This window comes from Bombus pyrosoma, linkage group LG3 (genome assembly GCF_014825855.1).
Source record: "Bombus pyrosoma isolate SC7728 linkage group LG3, ASM1482585v1, whole genome shotgun sequence".
Taxonomy (NCBI): Eukaryota; Metazoa; Arthropoda; class Insecta; order Hymenoptera; family Apidae; genus Bombus; species Bombus pyrosoma.
Window position 1 is genome coordinate 1239015 of NC_057772.1, and position 14842 is coordinate 1253856.

The 14842-nt window shown below is 49.0% G+C and overlaps 2 protein-coding genes across 4 annotated transcripts in view; one reads left to right on the forward strand and one right to left on the reverse strand.

The window, feature by feature from the left end:
- The window catches only part of LOC122578024 (nose resistant to fluoxetine protein 6-like), a 33074-nt gene extending 27232 nt beyond the window's left edge, over positions 1-5842 (reverse strand). Inside the window, exon 1 of the mRNA XM_043749867.1 lies at positions 5775-5842. The gene's annotated coding sequence lies outside the window, so the exon portion shown is untranslated. The remainder of the gene's footprint in view (positions 1-5774) is intronic.
- The window catches only part of LOC122578025, a 127079-nt gene that overhangs the window by 49073 nt on the left and 63164 nt on the right, over positions 1-14842 (forward strand). The window lies entirely within an intron of this gene.

Here is a 14842-nt window from a genome sequence, read left to right on the forward strand (position 1 = left end):
GAAAGAATTACAGGCTGCTATATCTCGTAAGTACCAACCGTGAAGTCTTAGCTGCGATTCGATGCATTGCCGGCCGTTTCTTCCCGAGAACTTTGCGATTTCGCCGCGTCTAAAGGGATTGGGTCGGCTAATTACGACGAGCAAACGATCGCGATGCGTTTCACGGAGAAAATATTAAACGTTTCTAGAGATAGACACGGTTCGTGGATGGTCCAAATAACTGGTCGATATCCTGGTGACCCGATTGACCGTTTTCAACGCATGACCGCGTACGCAGAATATTAATTATCGCGTATTCAGCGGCAGCACGAATCGTATTGACACGGAGCAAGTAGGTCCACCGGCGATAAATGCCACGCTAAACGTCATCGCGATGGCGACACGAATAATTTGGCGCGATAATTGTCCGGCTAAACAGCCGCGAACGTGGCTAAGAACGCGGGACAGAGAAGCATCCACGGAATACCGGCGCGAATGTACCGTTTACGAGAACGGAACGGAACGGAACGGAACGGACGCGATAATAGGGAGCGAACGAGCGTCGAGATACCCAACAGGGTTCTGAAAGAGAGCTTTGCGTCGTTCAATCGTATTCGAAGAAACGTTAATTGCATGACAGTGCGGAAATCGTGGCTGTGTCGTTGGCGCGGCTGAACGGTGCAAGGTGCTCGAGCCATGCGTCTGGAAATCTGCTTAGCTCACGCATTTAGTCTTCTCTTTGGTCGTCCGAGGGTAAAATGTTTTAGCGTATTATCGACGAATTATCGAAACAGCAAACTGCAAGCAACGATCGTGTCGAGCCTGTCCGGCGAGTGGCTAAATTAAATTGCGCGGAGAGGATCGCGCGATCGGTAGTCGACACGTCGAGGATCGATCAGCGACGCGCCATCGTTGATTTACGAAGAACGAAACTAGGATATCGTCAACCAGAGGATGCGTCACCAAAGTGATAATGGGATCGAAACTACATATTCGATCGAAGATACATATGGCACGCGGCCGCCAATACGTATAAAGTATTCATCGCGCCGATCGGTCGTTTAGCTCGGACGAGCGTCATTAACCCGAATAATCTTCTCTCGTATCCGTTTTTGCCGCGTCACGAAAGCGGCCGAGCCGATAATGAGTTCATCGACGATTACGGCAGCGGTACGACGCGGTTCGCGTGCAAATACGCTTATGTCACCAGGTTGGCGGCCAGCAGGTTAGTCGTTTACGAACCATCTTTATTTCGGTCATCCTACTCTCCTCTCACCTTCTCCTCCTCTTTCTTCGATCTGTTTCGCCGTCCACGTTGCTCGCACTTACGTTTACGACTCGTTCCGCAGCCGAGATCTTGAACTTGACTGGACTCGAGAGCCCTGAACGACGCAGCCTTGCCGATCGTTACCGTTACTCGTCATATCAAGCGAATTCCCGCGCGGTCGGAACTAATTACGAGACTTTTCCGCGTCGGCATCGTCGCCAGATCGAATCGCCAAGACCATAGACCGGCCACTGCGCGACCCTTCCAGCGGATTCTTTATCGCGCGTGGGAAACCGCGAATAACGAGATTCTCAATCGTCCGTTTGGAAAAGCTCTTCTCGGCCACGCAATTTCAGTTGCGCGCTATACAAGCCATTCTCCAGACTAACAACGAGGATTAATTGGTCGTGCATACATCGCCGGGGTTAACGATCTGTACTCCCCCCCCCCCCAACCTGATCTCAGCTTCCTCTGTCGTTCCTTCGGTTCTTCATTTGGATACTGTTCATTAATCACACGCGGTTAATTCCTATTACCTCGTAACCACGTCCGAACGAAAATACATCGGAATAGATAGCCGCCATACAACGTTCCAATGTTTGCCGCCTGACGCGTGTATTTCTAGTATCGCGTTCTACTAAGGCGTTATCCTGCGATTGAAATAAGTCTAGCGCGACGAAGGAGGTCAGTGGAGTGGATCGCAGGTAGAAGCGAACAGACGCGGAAAATAGAGTTTTGAGCGCGACGAACGAGGCGATAGCCACTCGATACCAAAGCTGTCTCCGAACGAAGCTGTCCCGTGCAGATAGCAATGGCGATAGATTTATTTCGCGGAACGTCCGAACCATCGTTGCAAATCTCTACCGATCGTAGATTAACAGACCAGCTACAAGTTCGACGATATCGCGCGCGTTGGTCGTTTGTCCGATCGTTTTAATCGCCGTTCGTTTAATGCCTAACGTTAATCGAGTCTCCCACGTTTGTCGCCTGATCCATCACCCGAGATACTCGTCTCTTTGCAGTCGATAAACGCAGACAAATTGCTATTGTAAACTAATAAGGAGAAATTGCGTGGATAACGGTATCGACGCGAAGCACTCGTGGAAATGAAATTTAATTAAACGGTAAATTAGACGATAGTTGGCGGGATCGATCCACGCGTGATTTCCATCTTGACGAACGCTCTACGAGTAAATTAATCCGATCGCCGCTTAATTTCACGGTCTTTTCGACGGACGATCGCCTTCGCGAAAGGTTAGCCACGATGAGCCTGTCCGATCATTTCGTTGCTACGCACAACCTACCGTTGCGCACAGACTCTATTATCTGGCAAATTGCTGCGGCGCGTTGCAGACGATTCGAACGCGATTCAAGGGACTGTGGCGCGTCAAACGCTTTTTCAATTATCGAATCGTCGATTCCGCGAAGCCTCGTACGTTATTTCACTCTCGATCGCATTGTGCAGGCGGACATTTAGAACCAGTTCGTAAAGTTTAGAACAAATTCGACGATTGTCTACGATGTCTGGCTGCATGGAGAAACCACGGTTCTAAATCACGGTAAACCTGTTGTTCGGCGTGCTCGAAGCTTTACGAATTTGCGAGCTGCTCGTAAAGCGAAACGATCGATTCGATGGAGTTATAATCGCGCAGGAAGGGACGATGTCCCAATAACGCGGACGAAACACACTCGATCCACGGAGATCAAACGAGCGAGCCGGTCGTAACCGCGATCGTTTCGATAAAAACGTCAGCTCGAGCACCCTATCTAAATATACAGCGGCGATAAACGTCCGTCGTAACGAAAACAGCATCCTGCCGACAACTCGTGGCGAGTCACGTGAAATTCCCGTTCTAATTCTCCCATGATCTTCGATCTCGACGATCCTCGGTGCGCGTTCCACTGTTCTCACGCGAGTCGTTTTCCCGCCTCTCCTCGTCTCCGAGATGATAAAACTGGAATTCGTGGGAGGACGATGGCCGGGTGCTAGCAGGTAGACAAACAGAAAGCGGGAAACGCGGAAATCGCGCCGCGATATCTCGCGTTCGTCGGCTCCAAACGACTGGCCCATATTCCACCGACTTTCCAACCGACGTACAGTTATCTGGACGCGGTTTATACGCACCGGCGCTGCGTTCTTTCAGCCGATACCCGAGATTCTTTGAATCTCGTAAAATCGACGGACAACTGTGGCAACGGTTTCGTGCCTCTGTTCTTTCCTTCGTGTCTACTCGGCTCCCTCATGGGCGCGGTGGTATTCAGATTCCTGCGTCTTCTTCGTTTTACAGACGATCCGATGAAATCTATTTTCATAGGTCTTCGTGACTTTTCCGTAAAACACCGAACCACCGTAATTTCTAACCAGCACACGAGGCGATTATATCAGAATTTCCAAGTAAAGATACGGGTGGTCGAACGCGGACAGGCATTCCGTGGAACCTTGGCTTCCTTCAGAATTTGAAATTCGCGGATCGAAAGTGCGCAGACCGCCTCGATGTTCCGTTAGTCGAATATCACCGGCGCGGAGCTCATCTTTCAATTTCATAGACAACGAAGTCACGTTACCGTGCCAGCTACGATTGCCAGCAACGAAAGTTAAAAGGCATCCGCTACGTTTCGTGGCACGACGGCGTGACCCCTGATTCGCGATCCAGCATTTCAAGCAGCTTACATAAGCATCGTAATTTCTTCGCGCGGGACAAACAGAATCCCGTACGAAGCGACATTTCCGAGAAAGCGTTGCTCGCCGAGGTGGCCGAACGCCGCTGACGCGTAACCTGTTACGCACGCCCATCACGACCCGTGCACGCGTACATATTCTGCAAATTTCCGAGCGTTCGTTTCCCATCAGCGGCTATTCTAATTGTTAGGCCGTGACACGTTCCGTGTCACCGGTATTTCAGCTTCGTCCACCGTTTGTCCCCGTCCATCGCGGTTAATACTCGATGCACGAGAGTTTTACATTCGACGTGCCAACGAACATTCGGCCGTCGTGCGAACGACCAGACGTTGTTACCGTCTTTCACTTCGCTGTCTGAGCCGTCTTGCCCGATCGAACCGATATACCAGCGAAATTTAACAACTTACGAGTTACCTTTGCTTCTTTCCAACGCTATCGCGTAGTCGCATATCGTTTTTACGTATACCGTTGTCGTTATTCGCGGTCCGACGATACGTTTCATCTGCAAATATGCGTGCGTGATCGAGAGAGAGAGAGAGAGAGAAGCCAAGGTTCTCGAACAGAGGAATGCCGAGAAATCGTACGATTTCGTGCTTTCGACGTCGATAAGCGGAAGACTGATGATCGTCGACACACCTGGTTGAGATTTTCGATACAATCGCGGCACAAGAGGAACACGAGAAACGCGCGCATACAGGCAACGACAACTATTTCAACCGTATGACACTAACTAAGCGAACGGAGTAGGCGTTCGTCGGACAGACTCGAGATTACTAAATGACTTCCGTAAGTTTCGAAGTAACGGTCTCTGCCTTGGACATTTTGACCCTTGAATGCATATGCTTGTCAGCTGGAAGAGCAAAAACTGCGTTTTCTACGGTTTTTTAACCGGCAATTCGCATTTAGTTCAAACGACAATCGAGAAGATATAAACACAGGGGACGTTAAATCGCGGTCGGTACCCTTCGGTAGAAAGCGAGAGCGGAACCGACGACAAAGTAGCCGAGCATTCGGAAATCTTAATTAAACGTATGGGGGGGGGGGGCGAACAGCGGTAAAAAGACGGGCCTCGTAAGAGCCTTTACAACTGGCGATATCATTTCCACTTGCCACCGGCTATACGGCCAGCCACGAACCAGTACAGTTAACTCCAAGACCGGAGACTTGAAATATTGCGCGGCTTTTTTGCCGCCGTTCGCGCGAGAAACTAATGGATTGTACGGTGGCTGCGCACCGAGGGCGCGCCACCGACTTCCATTCGAATGCGCGTTTAAGCGTCGTTACCGGCAAAGCCGGTCGTTATTCGTGTAACACGTAGCTCGAGTAACCAATACTCCGCTCCCTCCTTCCTTCTAAGCTTCGGTTAAAAATCGTTCGATTCCCCTCTATTGTCGTTTTCCTTTCTTCTTCCCATCGGCGTTCTTCTTCCGACCGGTGACTCTTTCGGATAACTCGAGGCGACGAATAGCGAGTCCCCATCCCGGTTGCGGCGCGACACGCGAATAAGGCAAAGAAACAGCGGAATAAAGAGTGGCAGTCCGTTATTTAAAATATGCCGGAATGACCTTGCGGGTCGCGCAACTCGCAGCTCGCACATTCAGTTTCCGGAAAAATGTCGCCTCGACTGTGTTTAACCCTGGATCGTGGTACATTGGGAAGTGGCAGAGGATCGTGAAACGATCGCAAATTAAGTTACGCCGCGAGTATTAGAAATTAATTCGAGTTCGGCCGTACATCGATCGAGTACGTGGTTAGTTTCTAAAATATGCGCGCATCATGCTCGTAAACTTGGCAAATAGTTTCTTTCAACGAGATAGGATCGACCAGATATATAAATAATAATTTGACCTTTGCCATTCGCCTAAATCTAACGTAAGCGCAGATTACGTCGCTTCCTGCCGTCAGACTCGAGCTTCTTCGTAGTTACCTGTAAAACGTTCGCCATAACTAACACCACGGTGAATTTTAATGCTTCGTAGGTTAGGCTATGTAGCTACCGATCTCTTGCCACGACTCCGCTAGAGAACGGACACGTTCGACTCTTCCGCTCTGAGAAAAACACTTGTTAGATAGCCCTTAAAAGCCTCTTGTTAGATTAGTCCTGTAAATCGCAGGAAGTCTACTAACGTTTTCCATTCAGCTTCGGTTAACGAGCATCGCTGACCGTTTTTGTCATTTGATAACGGGGCAAAACGATGCGGTTTGACACGCGGCTTTCCACCCACTCCTTTACGCTCGATGTCGATGGCTCGTGTCTCGCAATGAAGATGCCTTGGTCGACTTCAGCGCTGCGTGCCTCGCACGACGAGAACGCCGTGTTCTCTCGTTCGTATCGGCGATGTTGAGAACATCTTGGAAATCTTCCGAAAATGTACTTTAACCAGGAAGTCGTATCCTTTATGTGGAAGATCAGGATGTAATAATGGTATCTTCGGGTCGAACGCGTAACAGGCTCGCGTAGAATCGCGTTTACGACGGATAGGGTAATAATAACCGTGGATCGGGATCGTAAAATTCTTGGCTGTTGCTTTTATCGCTGATACGCAGGAGTTGAATACTCATCGGTGACCTTGCTGACTGAACCTATACTATGCACGAACATAAATCGAATTGGTTTTAATGGATCAGGCCTAACTCGATCTTATACGCATTTTCGACTGTGGCTTGTTATTAGGCAAAGTGCTCGCATCTACCGATCGTATGGTCCGACTCCATCTCCCGTGTTGTCCCGCTAGTCTTCTTTTCAGCTTTGTGCGCATGCTAACGCGTTGAAGAGAAAAGTGTACGTTCTTAAAAAATTAACATGATTGATGAGGTACGGTATAACGATCTCTTGATTACATCGAAGCTTGGCAGAATGTATCGATAGATGCTGCGTTAATAATCGTACGATTAATTGCAACGAGGTAGCCAAACACTGTATCGCGAGATTCTGAACACGTAGAACTTCGTAGCGCCGTAGATTTCTCGCTGTAACGTTAACTTTTTTCTCCGTAATTCGGCAACCGTCTATCGAGCCACGGAATAGCTTCATGTTCGACGTATATAGGACGTCGCGAGATTTTCCTGTATTTTCCAATCTGGCGAGGCAATGTGAATCGATAGTTACATCGCTTTGAAAAACAAAGCGAGATTTTCTCTCGGTTGTCGGGAAGGATGGTCCGTTCTTACGTGAAACCAATACAATGCCCGGAGCAGATCGCTGCGATAATTCTGAACAACCGTTCCACTGTAATTACGATTTCGATGTTCAGTCCGATATTCGGTCGACGAAGGCTGGACAAAGTCGAAAGCCTTGGACAACGAATCGAATGTGCCTGCGATAGGTTCGCGACGATACGGCCACCCAGGAAGACAAAAGGACGAACACACGGAGTCGAGAGAAAAACCTGCTGAGACGCGATTCCTGCACGGTACACACCCACGCACGCGGCCGCGCGTTGCGTCGTCCCGATTACATCGTGGTTTCACGGACTGGCTACGATCGCGTAACCATGCGTCGAGTCGATTAACCTGCCGGTTAGAATCGCGCGAGCGAGCAATAGCTCCGTTTCTATAACGCGATTCGTCGCGTGGGATCCAGCGAGCAGGGTGCTCGCCTCGCGCGTACGCGATGTCTTGGGAAATTGTACGCTGCGCACGCTACTACTATGCGCGCAGGCAGGAGTGCAGGTTTGACGTTTGGCTTCCTATAATTAACGCAAAATAAATAATTTCTTATAATTGGATTTCGATGTTTGAGAACCTGGTGTCCTGTTTTTCGAATCTGTGGAAACGATATCATGTACTCGATAGATGTAATATTTCTTCCTTACGTGTATAATTAAATTATAATAAAATTCTTATCGATTCTAACTAACGGCCCCAACAATCCTGCTACGAAGTTGACAAATATCTACTCAAGATTCGCGACAGTGGTGTTTCTCCTCTTTCAAACAACTTTGCGACTTGAAAGTCTCTTACGTCTCTTCAGAGACGCTCGTGATTCTTTAGAAACATCGACCGCGTACGTCGTTCGCAGAAGTGCCTTCACCGATGAATGTCGGTGAAGTGACGTAACTGTCATAGATGAAGATTTTTTGATTTTGAAAGGAAGAATACGCGGATGAGTAACGAGCGAGTGAGGCAGCTGTCGGAACGTTGAGAATCGTCGAGCAAAGCCAATATTTTTCTCGTGGCGTAGAAACCTGCTTCACGCAGAGAACAACCGTTAGAGCACAACTATATGCATATTTTCAGGAAGCGTTCCGTGAAGTATCTAGAAAACGCGTGGAAGATTACGCGAGAGGAGCAAGAAAACTGTCCCAGTCGTGTGAAACGTGTTACGGACTGGTGTGAAACGTGTTACGGACTGGTGTCACGACGACTCGACGACGTCGTCGTATCGGAAAATGCGCGATTAATTCCAAGCTGACAGTAATTAAAGACAATGATTACAGCTTAACGGCACTGAAAACGTTCGGTGTATGACGTTCCATTACTTCGCGGAGAATTCCAGCCACTGCTAACGATTCTTTGTTTAATATCATAAGACGGATGTGCGATTGCATCAAGCTCCGCTTTACTGTTAACCGACCTAGAAAAGAACGGTCGCTCGTTCGAAAGTTCGCTGCCTTCCAATTACGTTTTGAACCAAGTTTTTGATTAATCGACGCGCCGAACTTACAGATATAGTAACGCGTTGATCGACGAAATCGCGAGCATCAGTTTCCCTCCGCTTCTTCCTTCTGCCATTATCTTCGAGCATGGGAAATGTAATGCCCCGTGATACGACCTCGCGCTACAGCATGACCCGTTGTTATTTCCGTGAACATTGTGTGGAAGCGACGAACCATGTCGAAGAAACAGGACCACGGCCACGGAGGTCGTCCCTAAATACCTGAATTTCCATTTCCTCCGCTCTGCGCCGCGCATCCCGCTTCCACCTCTTTTACCTAATCACCGAATTATGTAAAATGAATCAGGCGTGTACGCAAATACGGTTTCGCGTATGGCGATTGTTAAACGCGTGGCTCGACTCGAGAAGCGGGAAACCTGTTTGGACTGTGAATAATGAGGGCAAAAAGCACGGCCAACTTTAATGAAAATATAATGAGGTTTTCGACGTACGAGCGTAATTCCATTAAATTCGACGAACGAAAGAGACCCGAGGTATGTGGCTTCGTTAATCAAGTATCTCGGTACACGTGCCGTTACGAGTAACAAGACAAATTGAAAGGAAAAACCGTGCGTCCAGTTTCATTACGCGTTTTACCGCGCCGTATTATCGAGGAAAAACGCCTACTCGCCGCTTCTTGCCGGATATTAATTTTCTTTCGAACGAGTTGATTCGGTGTACGCACAATGACACAATTACCACGCGTCGATGCATAACTGTACGAGTTGTTCGAACCATCTTCTTCGAGTACGATCGGTCTCGTTGGTACGAAGCGTAGCGAAGAACCGAGATAAAACGCGAAGACCTCGCGTCTCGAGTTAATTAACGAGACACCTTCCGTTCGTACGGCGCGTCGACGGAGCACGCGGCCCTCGTGAAAACGAGAAGCGACGACCCTAGGTCGCCGTTCCGTACGTCATTAACGCACGCGCTCGCAACGCGCCTACACGCTGCACCCTCGACTTGACGTGGGACCGTGCGATCGAGTCTGGTTAATTGCCACTCAGAATGCTATCTTGCGAAATTGCTCGCTTCCATGCATTCCTTTCAAGGACGGAAAAACATCGGAACTCTCGAGCAGCGAATCGAGGGAGTCGAAGACCCTCCGCGCCTCGAGCTTCCACTTTTTTCCCGAGCTTGCGGCGCTGTTCCAACTCCGAAGATTACAAAGCAAGTAGCAACAGATCGTATCTATTGCCGTAAATACACCACGACCGTGAAATCAACGTAAAGGTGCTCGATACGAGCTGGCAGATTGCAGCGTTATTTGCAAAATCGTCGGGCGCCGCGATTACTTTAAATCACGTCATAAACCGTGCAGTTGCGATTTACGTCCTCCGACGCGTTTTACCGAAGCGCAAAGTGTATCCTTGCTCTTGATACGCGGAGAATACCAGAAGACTGAAACGCATGGTGTTGCAAAATCTCTCTTTTCTTCTTCGGACCGCTCTTTCGTTGCATCAGGGTCGTGCGAAGGCAGGCCGCAAAAATCACCTTCCTCGCCTTCCGTACAAGGCTCTGCCTGTGTAGCTAGAAATGTAACTACGAATAGCACGACCGACCACGGCTGCCTTTGGAGGAACAGTTGCGGGATCGATTTTTATACTGTTTGGACGCTCGCTGGATCGAGAAAAGATTCGCAAGACGTTGAACAAAAAGCCGATAAATCACTCTCGCCGCTTCGAGAACAAAAGCTCCTACGAATCGTTCCATTTCTTTCTTTTTTTTTCTTTTCCTTCGATTCCACTTGCCGCGTCGAGGGAGCGTACGCGCCGCGGCAGCTGGCAGGATAATTGCCGATTAGAGTAAGAAACCGCTTTCGAATCAAGCTGAAGGGTTGGGCGATTTCGAGTAAATTCCCGTCTGCTTGTAGACAAAAAATTGTTAATCTAAGAAACGTCTGTAGCGACTGATTTATCGACGAAGACCGTTGGCGAGACGAGTTATTGTTAATCGTGACGAAAGAGTCAGAAGTAATTTTACACGATCGCGATTTACACGAATTCGAAGAACCGGTAGAGGTAAATAAGTAATAAGTGGATGTAGAATAGGTAGATAAGTGGACAACGTCCAACACCTGTTGTCAAGGCGCAAGTCTCTCAAGAATCGGACTTGGAGCCTCTTCGACAGTGACGGTACTGTTACTTCGGCCAAGATCCACATCCTTTAAGGTCACCTACTCCTAACTGGACCTGGCGTTCATTATCGAATGTTGAACGGCAATTCGAACGCAAACGTTCGATGATGTCGTCCTTTGGATATCGAATGCGACGAAATTACACGCGCATTCTCGAGGATGAGCATCGATTTCCGGCGATAAAAGGACCCTTCCGTATTCAGCAAACAGTCCGTATTTGTCGATCGCTTCTTTCCTTTTTTAACAGGAACGTCGAATCGTGAGAGGGAATGGAGCTCAGAGAAGGAATTATAATAATTAACGGACAGAAGAGGAGGACTCGTTCGAAGAATTGTTCCAAAGATACCGTGACTGTTATCGATTTGTCTTCCAGTCGAGAAAAACCGAGACATCCGCCGCGTTCTCTTTTTCTTCCTCCGTCTTCTTCGTCCTGCCGCGTCTCGACGTTCGTTACATCGAGCCTCGCTAAACCGGTGCCAAACGATCGACTGTGCGACGAATGCTTGTCATCAAATTTCGATTAACTGACGCTTAACTCGGAAAATCTTCATTCGCAATATCGAAGAAATATTAATTTACTCGAGTGTTTGTACATAGAGAGGAAAGATAATTTGAAACTTGGAAAGTTGGAGGAGGCGAGGTGGAGATCGCGTTCTCGAAAGTCAAGGCCATTCGCAGGTCGTTGAAGGTTGCGTCATTAGCTGGCTTGTTAGAAGCTATGCTTCATATACGGATTTCTCGTAGAATTTTTCCTGGAAATCCGTTCGTTCAATTTGCAATTACGCAAATGATGCGGCCGTTCGATTTAAATATGCTTTACATGAATTACATCGCATCGCACGGATCACCTTCCTGCATCAGTTTTCGTTACGGTGTTTGCGTGGAAGAAATTCCTGTTTCGCCAACCTCCCCTAATTGCCGACAATTTCGCTAATTAAGCTAATCGAAGCTGCGGTAGCGTGAATAGCAACTAACACGGGTTACAATGAGTTCTTGCTCCGTGAAAATACGTGACGTAATTTCAATATTTGGACGTGGTTCGTTTCGCGTACCAACAAACTCCCGCTAGGGTGTCGGATATTTGCATCGAACGGACGATGATTCTCGTTGAGGATGCTCAACGAGATAGAATGTACGAAGGATATTGTAAGCGCTGCGATTCTTCCTTCCAATTCGCTTCATTTTTTCCAACGCTTTTAAATAAAGTACGAATCATTTGTTCCCCTCGATTCAACTTTGTTCACTCGTTAACACCGCGTTCGGATCTGAACAAATGGATTTTCATGCGATGCACCCGACCGCGCGGTTCCCTGAAAATTCGTCGATCGACGCGGGTCGATTGAACGAAGAATCGCGCGATTAATCATCGGTGCGTCGTTTTATCGTAACCGAGGCTGCTGCGATTAACGACGATCGTTAATCAGTCGGATCGTGTCCTCTTCTCTCGTGGCAGAGACACGCGAGACGATGCTCCACGTGCGTGTGTGGGTGTCGTGGGTGTATTCGTAGAAAACGCGGTATGGATAACCGCGACTGGTGAGCGAAGCGAACGGTGAAAGAAGAAGGGAGAGATCATAAATCTGTATAATTGACAGGTCCCGCAGAAAATGTTCATGCTCCATAGATGCTCGAACAGATAGCTCGCTAATAACGCCGCGCGAGATGTACGAACATATATAATAGCCGGAGAAAAAATTCGTACGCCGACTTAGTATAATACGAAATCGTAGGACGCTCGGTGGCTTTGGGCTTCCCTTAAAGAAACCGCTGTCACAGCGAACGATTCCCTTCGCGGCTGTATCGCCGACGATCTCAGCTTTCGCGTTTCTCCGAAAGAACTTGGGCGTCGTTTTCGAGAATGCCAGAATACCAGCTGGCCGTGAATCGATAAATAATTAAACGATCCAGCTACGCGATACGAGATTCGCGTAGCTGGTCAATTACGTCCACGCGAATAAACCAAGTCGGGCCGCGCACGTCGGGATTCCTCGGCAACTCCAGCTGCGAACACGCGTTACACAGTGTTGCTCTATGCCTCGTAAACGAACGAAATTGACAGGGCAGCGTGGCGCTGTGATGCTTGAAAATTATCGTCAGCTCGTGCAACGCGCGCAGATACGGCGATCAGAACGACGAAGGGTAATTTAATTTTAGATCAAAGATCCATGGGATTGTGCGGAAGGAAACCGAGAATCTCGGCGCGTACGCGTTACTCTCAGCCAGAAAAGAACAGCCCTGAAATTATGTACCTGTCCATTAGGCGGACACTTAACTCGGTCCTGTGTGCATACGCATAATTTTCCACGCAACACGCTGCCCTTCCTCGGCGGCGTTCGCGCCCCGTTCGCGGTTACCCAACTAAGAGGCTAATAATTTCATTCAAGATCGGGTATAAACCCGTCCGAGGGAATAGGATGCGGTCGTTGCCTCGTTTCAGCGAATTCTCCGCGTCAGCTGCTACAGGCTGCTCCAGCGAACCAGTAGATTTGTGGGAGAAAAACATCGTGCAGAGCTGTAGAATATGTTGCGCGCCCGTATCTCGAGCAAAGTACAAATGTTCCAGAGTACTCCCGGCTCGGATCAGAAGAGAAACAGGCTACTGAATAGCCTACGATACATCCATCTTCCATCGTGAACGCGTCTTTTCTTGCTATTTCAATAAGCGCGAGCGCGCCGGATCGAATTTCTCGGATTGCTCGACCTGCGGTGCAAACGGAGAAATCAGCCTCGATTTAACGTCGGCAATCGACCGGAATAAGCGAAGAAACGTGAATCGCTGGTGGTTAGCGCCACGCGTGCGCGATCCTGTCCGCCTTACGGACGATTCCGGATCGGCCGAGACACCCACGAAAACGTAAGTTTGCTCTGAAAATTAGTCACGAGGACCGCATGCAGCGAGTTGGTCGACAAGGATCAGGTAAGCCGGGCGATGCTCGCGATGAAGGATCGCCTCGTCGGATACAGCTTCCTCGAACTACTTCGCGTGTAACGCTAACGAACGTGTAATTACGTTTCCACCCTTTTTTCTCCTACTTCTCCTCGCCATATAATAAACACATCCGGGAGGACGGAGGGGTGAGGTCTCTCTGGCGAACGCGTCGTAATCGCGTCATCAAGTTCCGAAGTCACATCGTCGGGGAAAGCGGAGGACGCAGGCGAAAGTATCGGAGACGAGACGAGTAGCTGTTGCCAGGATGTCGACGATTACGGTAACCAGGTAATTGAATCGCGTCGATCGCAAGATCACCTGCATAGAATGCAGCCGACGTAAATCCGCGACGAAGCGTGCTCGAAACACGAGGATGAACGAGCTGGAAAGAATCAATTAGATTGACGCGGTTCGATGGATCAACGAATCGCCTTTAGGCCGAGTACTAGGCATCTTCGCAAGACTGATAATTCATTGTTCAAACGTCGATTATGCTTCTCCGGGGGAGAGGGGGGGGGAATTTATTTACGATCGAGAAGATGCAACTCGTCGATGAGACTGACCCATTAAAAGCGTCTACGCCTTTAAGGGCCTGCTACGAGCGGGATAATTCGTTGGAATCGCCCGGAGAATAGCACCGATGGCGCCGTTCCCCTTGTAATCGCATCTCGATCGGCCGACAGCTTCCTGTGCCTGCGGTTCTCCGCTCGAACCTTTGCAGCGTGGTAACGCGGTAAAAGTCGACATCGACGAGAGGCCACGTTCCGCTCGTTCGCTGGGAAATCTCTAATTTTTCTCGTAACAGAGAACGGAGGCCAGCTGCCGGGGTAATTATGAGACATTTGACGCCGAGCATCACGGACATTTGCAGCGGAAACGTAGCATTACCGTCACGGTTATAGCTTCCCCCGAGACTTCGGCCAGTATTTCTCAGTTCGTCTACCTCGAATGACGAATCAATTCTGAACAGCAGAAGAACTGCAGGCGTAGATCGACGATCGAAAGTGTCGAATGTACGCTCGAGGAACGACCAACGCTATAATGTAACTTCGAATAAAGTCGAATAAGGACGAGGAATAAATAACGTCGGATGTTGGCAGAATCGAAGAGGAAAAGCGAGCGAGTCGACGAGTAAACAACGACGAGTCGAGATCGTTGCGTAAATTCGTGGAAGCACGTGCACGCGTAGTTAC